The sequence below is a fragment of the Mauremys reevesii genome, linkage group 12, assembly GCF_016161935.1.
Source record: "Mauremys reevesii isolate NIE-2019 linkage group 12, ASM1616193v1, whole genome shotgun sequence".
Taxonomy (NCBI): Eukaryota; Metazoa; Chordata; order Testudines; family Geoemydidae; genus Mauremys; species Mauremys reevesii.
In genome coordinates this window covers 38,048,071-38,061,365 of record NC_052634.1, presented here as the reverse complement: position 1 = coordinate 38,061,365, position 13,295 = coordinate 38,048,071, and the positions used below count along the sequence as shown (strand labels likewise).

Genomic DNA, 13,295 nt, shown 5'->3' with positions numbered 1-13,295 from the left:
TTCCTCCCAAGTTATGCGCCCCTCACGGGAGCCGGCCGTGGGAAGACGCAGGCACGGCACTCTGACTGGCGGAAGCCAAACGCCCACACCGAGAGTTTAGCACGGGCTCTTGAGGCACTGGATGAACCCCATGCAGACGCACTGACGGAGCTAAGCTTTACGGCCAAGGGCCCTACCTGTGCAGAAAGCCAACTTGCTTGTGAAAAAGACTCCTCTTTCGGCTCCCCTTCCAAACTTCCAAATGCCTCCAAATGGGAAAACACACACACTGAAACACCCAAACGGTCCTAACGCTGGGGCCAGGCGAAAAAGAAAAGCAAGGAAAAGATTTCTAAATGGCCACCCTGCCAGAGTCGTACAGTCCTGACCTCCAGACTCACAGTTCTGCTGATGCCTCTCACTCCCGACCCGCAGCCCCTTGCGCTCCCTTCAGCTCTGACGGTGCCCCTCACTCCCGACCCGCAGCGCCCTGTGCTCCCTCCAGCTCTGACAGTGCCCCTCACTCCTGACCCGCAGCCCCTGCCATCCCAGTCCTGACCTCCAGACTCACAGCTCTGCTGGTGCCTCTCACCCCCGACCCGCAGCCCCTGCTATCCTATTCCTGACCTCCTGTGACGTTATGAGTATAATATAATATTTCATTGAAAGGTGACAGGGCCAGAAAGAGTTAATTAACTCACCTCACCCACTGACCTGACCCATGGGTGAACCTTAAGGACTGGTTAGGAAGATCTGTAAATGAACAGAGCTTTGAAATGCAAGTCTGCATTGTTAGAGGTAGAAGGGGAGATGTTTGCTCAGGGCTTGTGATGTCAGCAAACAAGTCTTGTCTATTGCTGTAGTTTTAATTCAAAGGTCAAAAAAGGAATATTAATATTTATGATCATACTTGAGTGAAATAGTATTATTGTCTCTGTGTCTCTTTGAAAGTTGTGCTAACCTGGATCTGAGCTGTTTAATGGGTAAATTACCCTGTGCTAATTGCCAGGATGTTTGAGAGAAGGAGTTAAGCCTATTGTTTTCTCAGGCTGAAAGGCTGCTGGAAATATATAAGAACCCTGGGACATGATCCTGCTTCATCTCAGATCTGCTTTGGGATTTAAGACGGGGAAACCTTAAGCCATAAGGATTGAGATCCCCAGTCACTGACTGGAGTCACCCTGAATATGGACATTGGACTATCACCTCTGAACTGTTTCTAAAAGGACTTTTGACAACTACAAGCTCATCTGTGCTATGCATCTGAACCTCAAGAATTTAATTCAAGTCTGTCTGTATATTGATCTTTTAACCAACACTCTCTCTCTTTTCTTTTTTAATAAATTTTAGCTTAGTTAATAAGAATTGGCTGTAGCGTGTATTTTGGGTAAGATCTAAGTTATAATTGGACCTGGGTATGTGGCTGGTCCTTTGGGATTGGAAGAACCTTTTCTTTTATATAATGAGATCAGATTTTCAGGAATCATCATCATATCTGACGTGTGTGTCTGGACGGAGGCCTGAGGCTGGGCACTTTAAGGGATTGTTTGGAATTCTGAGTAACCAGTGAGGTGCTACAGAAGCTGTTTTGTGCTGGTTGGTAAATCTAAATATTGGAATAACCACCAGCATTTGGGGTTTGTCTGCCCCATTCTGTTTGCAGTTCACCCTGATTGAGTGACCTCAGCTTGCTCCCACGGGCAGCGCCGTCACACTGCTCCTTTCTAGTCACACTTTCTACACATCTAACATTAGTATATAATGTAATACAGATCTATCCCAACACCTGCCGGAGGTCCCCTGGTAAGGCGGATTCGGCGGCATGTCTGCGGGAGGTCCTCTGGTAAGGCGGATTCAGCGGCATGCCTGCGGGAGGTCTGCCAGTCCCGTACCTTCGGCGTAACCACCACCGAATTGCTGCTGCAGCCGCGGGACTGGCGGAGCTCCTGCAGGCATGCCGCCTAATCCGCATTACCAGGGGACCTCCTGCAGGTAGCCTGCCGAAGGCAGCCTGACTGCCACCCTCACAGTGACTGGCAGGCCACCCCCCGCAGCTTGCTGCGCTGGTGCCTGGAGCCGCCCCTATCCCTGACCCAGGGCAGAGGATAGTGAAGCTGAACATCCAGAGCTTGCAAGATAAAGGAGCAGGGGGGCGAGGCCTGGCGGTGTTGGCAGAACGGGAAAGCATCAGAGGGTTCTATGGCAACCAGGGGGATTGGTGGGAGTTGGTGAGGGAGGAGTTGGCGGCTTTGTTCTGGCAGTCGGGCAAACACCGCAACATTAAAGAAACCAATGGTGCCAAGTCCTGCAGCGTCGCCTGTGGGATTTCCACAAGAGCATCCAGGCAGGGGAGCCAGTCAGCGTGTGACTGTACGACCGGACCAAGCGACAGCTGCCCGAGTTCCAGGAGATGAGGCTGCAGCTGGCTGATATGAGCGGGAGCTCCGAGTGAAGGGAGAAGCAGCCTCCCCTGACATTTTTGCAGCCTGCAGGGAATGGAGACAAAGCAGGGGGATGTGGGGACTCAGGGCAGGACCCATGGATCCGGTAGTGCAGGAGCACAGTCGCTGGAGGAGGAGAGAGAGTCCTGCGAGAGGAAGCCGCTGGTGGGAAGCAATAAGTGCAGAGTGCAAACCAACCAGCTGACCGTCACAGGGGTCTAGAAAACAAAACAGCAGCAGGTCCCATGGTGTAATAGGCAGCACTCAGGACCTTGAATTCTGAGTTCAAATCTCAGTGGGACCTCTAGTAGGTATGTTGGTTTGCTGCAGAGCCTTGGAGCTCAATGTGCTTGGTTACCCTCTCCCTGGCTGAACTAGAGTGATGTTTTTTTTCTCCTCCTCCTGGGTCACTGGTGCCCATTGGAGATGGGTCTTTGGTCCAGCTGGGCCGCTAGAGGGTGGGGTCCTAGAACTTAACAGTCTGGCTAGAGATTCCTGCGGGTTGACCTGATGTTGGGTTTTTTGCTGCTTCACCTGATGTCCACAACTTTGGTCCCTGTAGCTGCAGCTCTTCCTCTTGCCCACATGGCATTTAAAGGAAGCAGGGCCAGGGCCAGGCTTCCAGGCTGGAGCCCAGCACCTCTCCTCCTCTGGGCACCTAGAGCAGAGGCGGCTGGTGCTGACGGCTCCAAGGGAAGGCTTAAAAGCCACAGAGCAACCGAGGGCAGGGCCAGAGGAGGGCAGGCCCATGCCTATGTGTGGCCTGCAGACAGGCACAAAAACACCCAGCCAGGCTGCTCCCTGCCATGCCAATCACCCACTGAAGGCCACCCACTGACCAGCATGCAGGGCGGCTGCTGATGCTCTGTGGCCATTATCGAAGATGGTAGGAAAGCAGGGCCAGCCCCCGGGTGGCGCCTCTTACCAGTCCCACTCTCCGTGCTCACTTTGGCAGTGGGACAGGAGATTTTACCCCAAGCGGCAGTTCCCCAGCTGGCGAGAAGCAGAGAAACACCCAGGCTCCCAAGGTGCTATGTAGCAACCCCCCTCCAGCACAGGGACAGGCGCACACGCTAGCCCGGGCAGCCGCCCATTTTCTTTGGCAAGTCAGGAAGGGCAAAGGCGAGACTGGAAGCACCTGGGGCTCATGCCCCAGCCTTTGTGACGCCCAACCCCCACCTCCTTCCCGGGGCTCTAGCTGAAGCCAGAGCATTGGCCTGAGCAGCCAAGAAGAGGTTCCAGCCCTGAAGGGAGCAGGACTTGCAGCACAAAGGTAAAACTGCACAAGCACGACCACGAAGGAACTCGAACCCTCAATCGCCTGATCCGAAGTCAGGCGCCTTATCCATTAGGCCACGTGATCACATGAGGAAAAGGCCCTCCAGGCACTTCTTTGGAAAAGGCGACACTGACGCATCCGACGAAGGGGGGATTCACCCACGAAAGCTCATGCTCCAATACGTCTGTTAGTCTATAAGGTGCCACACGACTCTTTGCTGCTTTTGCAGACACTGTGTTTCTCAGGTCAGCTACTGAGGGGGGCCGAGACTCTCTGGACACAAGAAGTCGAGTTCCCAGCGACACGTGAGACTTAATTCTCTGGAGCCAGGTGCAGGGCTTTGGCAGGGAGGCTCAGGCATGGGGGACTGGGGTGCAGCGGACAGGCCGGCTGTCTAGGTGGGGAGATTTAGTCTCACTGAGGAGGAGGAGGAGGAGGAATCCTGCTGACAGGCAGTGGCCAGGGCCGGTGCAACCACTAGGCCAACTAATCGGCCGCCCAGGGTGCCAAGTGGTTGGGGGCACCAAAAAGCGCACTCAGGGGAGGCGGGGGAGTGGAGGTGAGCTGGGGCAGGGGGCTGGGGGAGGTGCGGGGGGAGGGCTGACCACAGCAAGTAACGGGGTGGGGCGTGCAGGTGAACCACTCCCTGTCCCAGCTCACCTCTGCACCGTCTTCTCCCCTGAGCAGGCTGCCCCCGCTCTGATTCTCCTCCCCTCCCAGGCTTGCCGCACTAAACAGCTGATTGGCACCGCAAGCCTGGGAGGTGGGAGAAGTGGAGCGGCGCCGGCGAGCTCAGGGGAGAAGGCGGAGCGGAGGTGAGCTGGGGAGGGGAGCTGCTGCGGGGGGGGCTGCCCGGCTCTTCCTCATGGCCCCCGCCCCTGCACTCACTGCATGGTAAGTGGAGTGACCCAGCCCCAGCCTGGTCCATTCCCCTGGCTCCCAGCCACGCCGCCGGCGAGTGCTGTGGGGCGGTTCCCCGCCCCCCAAGTTTGGGAGCCAGGGGAGCAGAGCAGGCTGGGGCCCCAGGCCTGCGTGGGGGGAAGCAGAAGGGGGCTGGCCCCAGGCCATCGTGGGACATGGGGGGCTGGCTACTTCCTGCGGGAAGTGGAGTGACCCGGCCCCAGCCTGCTCTGCTCCCCTGGCTCCCAGGCTTGTGTTGGTGTTGGCTGGATTTGTGCGGGTGTTTGTGTATATTAGCAATTGTGTGTGTGTGGCTGGATTCATGCATGTGTTTCTGTATGTTTGCAATTGTGCGTGTGTGTATGTGTGTGCGAATGCTCTGCTGCATTCTGCCGGTGCAACAACTGTTTCTCCGTATGTCACAGCCCCCATACCGTCGACCCCGATGGTGATTTCCCCATCTTACAACGGATGGCTGGCCTGACCCTTCTCCCCTCTGCGGAGTGTGGCAGGGGCTGCAGCTCACCCCCTGTGGAGCAGGAGGGCCAAGGTGCGGGGCACTGGGCTCCAATGCACCTGGAGAGCAGCTCAGGTGAGGTGGGGCAGGGCGTGTGGTGTCCGTTCTGTGTTGCCTGGTGCTGGGCCACTGCACAATCCCCAGCCACGCCGCACAGCATGCCCCGAGAGGGGGCAGGGGGCCAAGCAGATGATCCAGCACGAGGGGATCATTCTCATGGGTAGCCGTCCAGTGGCAGTGAGTTCCACAGGTCTTGGCACATGCTGTGTGGGGCAGGAGGTCCTTGTATTTGGAGCAGTGGGAGTGAACTGTGTGCAGTTGTATCTCTGAGCATGATTGTGAATATTGTGGTGTGGGGGGGAGTGATTGTGAGTGTGGCTGGGGGTGTGATTGTTTCTCTCTTTGGGGTTGGGCTAGCATGCCCCTCTGGGTGTGTTGTGTGTGAGTGTTCTTGGGATTGTGTGAGTCCCTTTGTGAGTCTATGTGTGTGTGTGTGTGAGAGAGAGAGACTTGCTGCAGGATACAAAATCCTGCAAAGCCATTTCCTACTGGTTATCCCAGCAACACACTGACACAAACAGTGTCACAGACGCACACACACACAGAGTAGGGCTCAGCCCCACCAGCAGGGGGCAGCAGGGACACACACGTCTCCCCTGGGCCAGCTTGGACAATTTCCCATCAAGACCTGGCACAGTGCTGGTGCCCCCACACAGGGGTGGGCAGTGACTGGGCGGGGGGGGGGGCGGGGGCAGGGCTTTGGGTGTATGGGGGGGCGGAGGCAGGGCTTTGGGGGCAGGGACAGCGGGGGCAGGGCTTTGGGGCAGGGCTTTGGGGAAGGTGCAGGGGCGGGCTTTGGGGCGGGCACAGCGGGAGGGCAGGGGGCTCGGGAAGGAGCAGGGCTCATTCAGGCCAGGGGCAGGCTGGGGGAGTCGCGGGGTGACAAGCTCAAGGGTGTGAACTCGGGAAGGGGCCATGTGGGGGTGGGCCCTTAGGGGAGGGGTGTATTGGGGGCAAAGTGGGAGTGGGGACTCGGGGGAAGGGGCAGAGTGAGGTGGGGTGCTGGGGAAAAGGGGCAATGGGAGGGTGGTGCCTTGCAGGAAGGGGCGGGGCTGGGCAGGACTTCAGGGAAAGGGGCGGGGATTAGGGGAACAGGCGATGTGAGGGGGACCTCGGGGTTAGGGGCAGAGTGAGGCAGGACCTCGGGGAAGGGGCGGGGGCTGGGGAAGGACTCATTCAGCCCGGGGGCGGGTCTGTCCGGGGGTGACGCTGTCCCTGCAGCGGGTGTTTAGAGCCGGGCTCCCCCGGGGCAGGGGGCGGGGCCGGGGGCAGCGGGAGTCGGGGGGTGACACGCGGCCGGTGCCTGGGCCCGTCGGACCCACCCAGACCCGCTCACACCCAGCGGGGGGGGGTTTACAAGGGGCGCCGGGAACATCCCGCGGGGCGGACACAGGGATCCAGTCCCCGCACAGAGCCAGACCCGCCCCCGCCCCGACCAGCTGCTTTGTGCCGGGGGGTGAAAGGGGCGAAGCGGCGCAGCACGTTCCTGCGCGGGGCAGCGTCACACCCTGCACCGGGGGGTGGGGCCGGGGCTCTCTGGGGGGCGGGGCGGGGATGAGGAGTTGCGTTGGGGGGGGAGGTGTCAGGTTGACCCAGGGACCCACCCTCACCTGGGCTGGAGAGGACGGAGGCGCCCCGGGGCAGGCTGGGAATTGTAGTTCCTGGCTCGTCTCAGAGCGGAAGTGACGGACGGTTGCCCGGGCAACGCGCCCCCTCCCGGTGCACCCTGGGAAGTGTAGTTCTCTCGCTCTCACACACGCGGCCTCTATTGGAGGAGGGTCCGTAACTCGTCACTTCGCCGCGCCCCTCCCCGCTCCCTGATTGGCGGAGAGAGCGCGGGACAGAGACTCGGCGCGTGGGGGGAGGCCCCGGTTCCCTCGCCCCCCTCCCCCCCCGGGCGCGCGCTGCGGCGGTTGGGATTCGAATCCCGCTCGCGGCCAGGGGCGGTCCCCGAGCGGGGGAGGGGGCTGGGCTGCTGCTCTCTGTCCTCTCCTTATGCAGCCCAGGTGGGGAAGGTGACCCAGATGCAGGGAGCCCCGATGTCGCTCCTTGCTCCCCCCTCACAGCCCCCTAGGGGGGCACAGACCAACATTGGGGGGAGCAGTAGCTACATATGCGAGTTGCACTGTAATGATACAGAGATTGCACTGCAGCACTTTATATTTCACAGTGTAAATATTTGTAATAAAACTATATATAGTGAGCACTGTACACTTCGTATTCTGTGTTGTATTTGAAATCAATATATTGAAAATGTAGAAAAACAAAATATAATACCGTAATTTTAAATTAGTATTCTATTTTTAATGGTGTGATTAAAACAGATTAATCATGATTTTTTTAAAGCTAATTGCGTACGTTAACTGCGATTAATTGACAGCCCTAGATTTGAATTTTTCTGTCACATGCAAGACAAGCTAGAATATCCGTGTGCAGGGACAGAGCCTGGGGGGAATTGTGCTGTGAAATGGTTTCCTGTTCTGACATGTCCCCAGTTGCCCTTTTTGCCCTAACAGGCTGCAGCGCAGCATCCATGTTTTGCTCCAGCTCATTCCGTCCTCCCAGGGGCCGGGGAAGGGAAATGGCTGCAGTGGAGCCAGTTGAGGGAGGGATTAGCAGGGAGTTGCTGGCGGGTTCCCTTGGCGGGGAGAAAGGGCAGTAAATACACAGGGGGTGGGAACTTCTTCCAGGAAGGTTGGTCTGGGTGGGAGAGGGCAGGAAATCCCCAGGGTGGGGGACAGGGTGTGACAAACCTGCTGGGATTTGTTTACTGTGAGGCTCCAGCATTTCTCAAATGTGGCCACCAGGGGCTTTTATTGTGGCCACAGCCTCCCGGGCTGTAATTGAGGGAGTGCGGTGGGGCTCAGGCTTCAGGCTTCTGCTCTGGGATGGTGGGCGGCAGGCTCAGTCAAGATACATGGAACGTAGGCTGGGTGGGGAGAAGTCTATGTAACTCATCCAGTTATTGATATACATGTGACCTCGAATATTACCAATCTGTGTTCCCCCCCACACACAAAACCCCCCAACCAACCATCTCCCAAACAGACCCTCAGTCTGGAAAGCATTTGTCTCTCATGTTGTTGAAAAGACTCAAAGCAAACTGAAGAATCTCAGCTTTTAAAACAATCCTCTAGCAAGACAAAGAAACTCACATCTGTAGACTCAGAAAGCACTCCCAAGATATTTTAACAATATGTTGTCATGAAGAAACCAAAGTGCTAAAGAGGGCTGATTTTTTTAACTACTTTAAAAAAATCTTCTCAAATCAGCATCTTTAGAGTGAAACTTTTTCTGCTTTTCTAACCAGACAGTTTTCCCCAAAAGGAGAGGCACTGGTCCTGGAGACACTGCAATACCAGGTCAATGCATAGGGTGGACAGAGCAAGCTCCTATTCCATCCCCTTGTTTCAAAAATCAATTTAATATACAGTCCTCAAATAAAGGACCTATCAGATATTAAACTGATAAGAACTGACACTACGCTTGATCTTAGCTCCAAGGAGCCGAGAAGCGATGCTGAGAGTCTCGGATGCTAGGCAGCCGCTCTTCCCCCACTGCTTTCTACTTCAGCACGAGGAGCTCCCAGACACACACCAAACACCATTCCCGACACTTTGATAATAGGTAACTCGAAGCATAGGCGGCAGGTTTGTATAATTTTTGGTGGGGCCCAAAATGGTGGTGCCCCCCTGCTCCCGCCCTGTAAGCTGATATAAAATGAAGCTACAACGCGTCAGTGCCACAAGATTACAAGGGTCAATTAAAAGTGGAAAGTCAGAAGCAGCACTTGCCTACTTCAATATACAGTATTATATTTTGTTGCACCTGTTGTGATGAAGTGGGAATGTTCTTAATATTTTCTCTGAATACTGTGTGGATGCCTCAGTTTCCCCTGCAAGATGCCAACTGAAGGTGTTGGGGACAAAGAGAACAGGTGGCCTCCCTGTCCGGAAGAGACACAGAGGCCAGAGGTGGGAGTGTCAGTTTGGAGCTGGCTGGGGAAATGGGGAGAGACCCAGAACTTGGGTCTGGGCTCCCCACCCCCCAAGATGGACCTGACAGAGGGGTTCTGTTTTCTGTACCAACAAGCTCTGTTTAAACTGTGTTCCCATCATCTAATAAACCTTCTGTTTTACTGTCTGGCTGAGAGTCACATCTGACTGCAGAGTTGGGGGTGCAGGGACCTCTGGTTGCCCCAGGACCAGCCTGGGCAGACTCGCTGTGGAAAGTGCATGGTGTGGAAGGGCTGAATGCTCCGAGGTCAGACCCAGGAAGGTGTAAGCTTCTTGCCCTGGAGACAGTCTGCTCCGAGAGAGGAGGCTCCCCCAGAGTCCTGACTGGCTTTGTATGGAGTTGTTCCAAAGCATCCCAGCATCCCCTTCCACACCATGCGCTTCCCGGAAGTCCGCACAGGCACTGACACTCCCTCCTCTGGCCTTTGTCTCTTTTCCAGGCATTAGGAGGCCACCTGATCTCTTTGTTCTCCAACACCTTCAGTTGGCACCTTGCAGGGGGGTGGCCCAGGCCATCAGTTGCCCGGAGACAGGGTTTCGGCCATTCTCTGTGCAGACGGCATCACACTGGCCCTCTAGGGCTCTACCACAATCACACCCCCTTATCCCACCAACTAGATCCTTGAGAAATGCATAGGGGAAACTGAGGCACCCACGCAGTATTCAGAGAAAACATTAAGAATATTCTCACTTCGTAACACCTGTATACGACTAGTTATACACTTTAAAGGGTGTAAAATAATCAAGTATTGTGCTAAACACAATGATACTCCAAACTGACCACCAAATTTAAATTGAGTGTTTTTACCCTCAAGTGAGGGCTCTGGGGTGGGGCTGGGGATGAGGGGTTGACAGTGCAGGAGGGTGCTCAGGGTTGGGGTGCTGGGGGTGCAGGCTCTGGGGTGGGGCAGGGCTGGAGATAAGGAACTTGGGGTGCAGACAGGCTACCCCAGGGCTAGGGCCAGAGAGGACCCCCCCCCAGGCAGCACACTCACTCTGCACCATGGTCACTGCACATGCTCCTAGGGCCTCTCTCAGGTCCAGAAAGCCCACTCGCCTCCCCTACGGTGGGTACCGGGAGTGGGGGTTGTTGCCGTCACACGTGCCCTCCCCTGCTGCTGCCTCTCACCCTAGCCTCACTGGGGATGGGGGATGGGGCTGCCCCTTGCCCAGCGTGGGGCAGGAGTGGGGACTGCAGGGTGGTGGCTGGGGGGGGGAACAGGGTGTCACAAAATTCACCCAAGCCCCAGCTGCTCAAGTCTAGGGAGCCCCCCACCCCCATCTCCCCTGTGGTGGGTGGGTGGGTGCTGGGGGGCAGGGGGAACTGCCAGCACATGTGGCTTCCTTCCTCCCCTGCTGCAGCCTGCTGCCCCTCACCCTTGTCTCACTGGGGATGGGGCTGCCCCTTGCCCAGCACTGGGCAGGAGTGGGGCTGCAGGGGGAGGGGGCGGATCACAGGGTCAAACCTCACCGAAGCCCCAGCAGCTGCTCAGGTGAGTGAGGTCCACTCCAGATGTCCATCTCGTGGCCAGAGTCCCCCTTGGCGTCTCCTCCAGGTGGGTGCTGGGGGGGGGCGGGAGAGAGGGCTCCCAAGCACGTGCATGCCTCTTCCCCACTCCTCTCTCCCCCTCCCCCTCCCTTGGTGCTCCAACAGGCTGCTGGCCGCTGATCTCTATAGCCTTAGGCCAGGGGTCGGCAACTGGTGGCTCGCTGCTCGCCAGGGTAAGCACCCTGGCGGGCCGGCCCGGTTTGTTTATCTGCCGCGTCGGCAAGTTTGGCCGATCGCGGCTCCCACTGGCCGCGGTTCGCGGTCCCAGGCCAATGCGGGAGGCAGGAAGCGGCGCGAGCCAAGGGATGTTCTGGCCGCGGCTTCCTGCCTCCCGCATTGGCCTGGGACCGCGAACCGCGGCCAGTGGGAGCCGCGATCGGCCGAACTTGCCGATGCGGCAGATAAACAAACCGGGCCGGTCCGCCAGGGTGCTTACCCTGGAGAGCCGCGAGCCACCGGTTGCCAACCCCTGCCTTAGGCAGAAGCAGCTGCAGGCAGCCTGCAGCACAAGCAAGGGAGAGAGGCACTGGCTGGTTTTTTTTTTTCAGGCAGAGAAGCTCCAAGGTGGGGGGGCGGGGGACGCTCCAGGCAGGGCCAGGGGAGAAACCCAGCTCCAAATATTGGTGGAGCACAGCCCCCAGTCTTGAATATTCCTGGTGCTCGAGCACCTCGAGCCCATATAACCTGCTGCCCCTGGGTGGGGGCTTGGACCCAGGATGGACTGGCAGCCCCCTATCAGCTCCCCACTCCCCTAAATTCCCTGTGCAGCAGCTGCCTACAGTTCAGCTGTGTCCCTCCCCCCACTGCCATGTGCTGCTCCTGCCCTCTGCCTTGGAGCTGCTCCCCGAGACTCCTGCTTGCTGTGCTGGGGGGAGGGAAGGAAGAGGGGGGGCTAATGTCAGGGTGTCCCCCTACCCCCTGCTCCTGCATCCCGCTTACCCCATCTTCCATAGAGCAGGACTCAGGAGGGAGAGAGCTTGCAGCAGCTGGGGTCTCAGCAAGCTGATCTAATTAACAAGGCAGTGTACTTAAGGGAAATGTGCATATCTCCCTCCATTCCTGCTGCCTTGCAGAGTGAGAGAGTTAACCCTTGAGGGCTCAGCCAATTGCTAGTTCATCCTTTAGCAGTAAGGGAAATATCCCACCCTCTGACTCCTCTACCTCAACCAAGCTTCACAATCATCATCACTGTGTATCAGTATTAAATTGTTTGTTTAAACCTTATACTCTTTTGTCTGGTGAAAAAAAATTCCCTGGAACCTAACCTAATAGTCTGATTTCTTTCATAATCTGAAGTGGATTGAGCATCTAAATCCTTCTACTCCTTCTACTCTCCCCCTCAAATGTGAGGGGGAACAGCCTCAACCTTTTGTCTTATTCTGCTTTGTAGGAGAAAGATGCTCTATGTAAATAGTCATGATCCATGTAGGTTAATTCTTATGCTGAATGGCGGGTAGGAGAGGGTATAAATCATTTAAGACTCTTGCCCCACTCCCTGTGTGGCCTGTGTTTTTCTTTGTTTTAAAATGAGACTGTCTAGTTTTTATGTAAATATATTTGGGTGGTTTCACTCATATTTATATTGCTATGAATTTCATGTGCTCTTGTCTCACAGCAGCCATGGGGGGGAAAGCCTGTGGCAATGGACTTTGCAAAATTATAGACTAGTGATTCTCAACCTGTGGCTCAATCAACAGCTGCGGCCGATGTGGCATCCTCAGGGCCATACAGGTAGTATATATTGTGTGGATTCTGCTCACATAACACAGAGAAAGTTGCCTATGCAGCTCACAATAGTAAATAGGGTCAGACCAGAAGATATCTTCTTTCCAAGTGGGAATTGTGCAGGGAGGAACAACAGACCTAGTGCAGCTGTGTTGCCACTGTCTGCTAGCACTGAAATGGTTCCGAATGCCTTGGTTCAAGTGGCACCAGTTCTAAAAGTAAGGGTGATTTAGTGCTGTGGTTCTCAAACAGGGGTATCCAATGGTTTTCCAGTGGGTACATCAACGCATCTAGATATTTGCCTAGTTTTACAACAGGCTACATAGAAAGCACTAGCAAATTTGTAACAAATTAAAATTCATACTTTGATTTGTTTATACTGTTCTCTATACTATACACTGAAATGTAAGTACAATACTTATATTCAAGTGATTTATTTTTATAAATATTGCATCTGATTTTGTAAGCAAGTAGTTTTTAAGTGAGGTAAAACTTGGGGGTATGCAAGAGAAATCAGACTCCTGAAAGGGGTACAGGTGTCTCTAAAGGTTAAGACCCACTGATTTAGTGCAGGTACCACCAGTAACATAGAACCCTGCAAAAACTTCTAGTGCAGATGAATTTGAGAGCAAGCCAGAGAGAAACAGCTGTGGAGCATGCTAGAAAGGGTTGACCTGTCCGCATTGTCTGTGCCTGACTGGCTGTCATGTGGCACAGAGGAGCCTGTGAGAGGTATGGCAAAGCAAGAGGGTTTGATTAGTTGCTAGGAGCTCCACATGCTAATCAGGAGGTGTGTTTCTGTAAATAGCGACATAAACATCTTCTAATG

The 13,295-nt window shown here is 55.6% G+C and overlaps 1 non-coding gene and 1 pseudogene across 1 annotated transcript; one reads left to right on the top strand and one right to left on the bottom strand.

Moving 5' to 3' along the window:
* Positions 1-13,295, top strand: part of LOC120375649 — a 276,817-nt pseudogene that overhangs the window by 145,810 nt on the left and 117,712 nt on the right.
* On the bottom strand, positions 8,502-8,694 carry LOC120376355. Its single transcript, XR_005587239.1, has one exon. It is a non-coding gene; the product is annotated as a U2 spliceosomal RNA (small nuclear RNA).